This window comes from Diaphorina citri, unplaced genomic scaffold (genome assembly GCF_000475195.1).
Source record: "Diaphorina citri unplaced genomic scaffold, Diaci psyllid genome assembly version 1.1 scaffold4048, whole genome shotgun sequence".
Taxonomy (NCBI): domain Eukaryota; kingdom Metazoa; phylum Arthropoda; class Insecta; order Hemiptera; family Psyllidae; genus Diaphorina; species Diaphorina citri.
The window spans coordinates 14,187-14,526 of NW_007381447.1; positions in this window are offsets into that span (position 1 = coordinate 14,187).

The following is a 340-nucleotide window of genomic DNA, read 5'->3' on the forward strand; positions in this document are numbered from 1 at the left end:
GTATGAACTACATCAACACCTCCTCCGGACCCAAACCCCACCACTTTCAAGAGTCTCGACACCAGCAGGCCTCAAACTCGGCCCGTCGTCTACCACCCCAACCCACCCAACACCACCCCAGCCAGAACGCTCCCTATTTGAAACCCCTGCCTAAACCCCCACCTAAACCCAACCATTACCCACAGCGTGGGGTGGCACAGAGAGGCGGTAACCAGTGGCCGTCGCATCTGCAGAGACATTATTCCGATGAGAGCTTGACAGGTAATAATAATAATGCTTATTTATACTGCTCGCATAGGACTGAAAAGTCCCTTTACTCCAGCAGTAGGCTACTACTATT